The following is a 1,399-nucleotide window of genomic DNA, read 5'->3' as shown; positions in this document are numbered from 1 at the left end:
CTCTACAGACAGAGCTTCGATGGTGATCGAGACAGATGCTGGATGGAGGACTATGAGTGTGAAGAACTGGTGATCTGATGATAGGGGGTGGCCACTTATATAGTGTAAGTGGTTGACGGTCGGCCCTGTAATAGGCAGTCGGCCTAATAGACAGTCGGCCTGGAAGACCACCGACCCTTCAGAAAACATGCCGGCGGGCAGATGAAGGATCGCTGGAGGCTTTGCCCCCAGACCCTGCCGCTGGGGGCTTTGCCCCCAGACCCCCACCGGGGGCCTGCGCCCCCCGGACCCCCTGCTATCGGGGGGGCTATCGCCCCCCCTAACACCCCCTTTGTGCAGACGGGTATCTACTCTTGGCTCCTAAGCCATCTCATAACCATCTGGTCTACTCTAAGACCCCTTCCAGTGTCTAAACTGGGGATCCCTCCCAATATCCGATACCCATCATGGCTTCTCCTCATATGGGGGCCTTACAACATTGGGTACACAGAATATTGGTGGGTTACATGAGAGGTGGACATTTGAGCTAACTCTAACACCTTTTTTATACAAATCTGTAAATTTTTTCGAAAACTATTTTAAATAGTCCCTAATGTATATTTATTTCTGTAAATTTTAGAAATAAAAAATATCCTTCTGTTGAACTCACGTGATAGGGTTATATATGATGAGTGACCCCCCCGAGATTGAGGACTAATGGACGGTGGGTGGATGGCTAGATTATCGCTCTGAGATGGGCTCGAAGTAACTTACCATGTGAGGATGGGAGTACGGTGGTGGTCGATGGAGAGGGAGGAGTGTCTTGCATAGGGCTCGCAATGGGAATTCAGAGGATGGAGGCAAGATATGAAAGAAAAAGAATGAGAGGGATGGGTGCTCTTTTATAAGGAAGGAGGGGGAGCTATGGATTTAGTCAAACACATGTGCATCTTTGAATTTGTCCAAGTTTGACTAGGGAGGTGGTTTTAATTTTTCTTTTGGGTATTTAGAATCTTTAATCATCGATTGCCCATAACTTTTGGTGGTTGTGTCAGAATGTGCTTTCGTAAAAAGGAGAAATGTTAAGAATTTCAAGCTCTACACTGTGACAACCATCACATGGTTTGATTTATTTCTTAAGGTGCTATTTTTCCTGAAAAAAGGAATGTTCCTAAACTGATAACAAAGAGTTTCATCTAGGAATTTTTGATTTTGTACTTGAGTTGGAAAAATTTTAGCTCTCCTAGCTCATGAGTGATATGTTCATGAAAGTTCGAAGTAGTTTGTCTTTTACACATACTTGCATATGTTAACTCGTTACTTGAGATGCTAGTCTCCTCGATAGCGGTGCCAAATGTTGGCTCTTTCCCTCGGCTTTCGTGGAAGAGCAGGGTATTCTTAGTATGCAAGGTTTCGAGGC

Source organism: Dipteris shenzhenensis, chromosome 20, assembly GCF_047967505.1.
Source record: "Dipteris shenzhenensis isolate YYH24624 ecotype China chromosome 20, Dip_SZ_1.0, whole genome shotgun sequence".
Lineage (NCBI taxonomy): Eukaryota > Viridiplantae > Streptophyta > Polypodiopsida > Gleicheniales > Dipteridaceae > Dipteris > Dipteris shenzhenensis.
The sequence above is the reverse complement of the archived record's forward strand: the minus strand, read 5'-3'. Positions refer to the sequence as shown.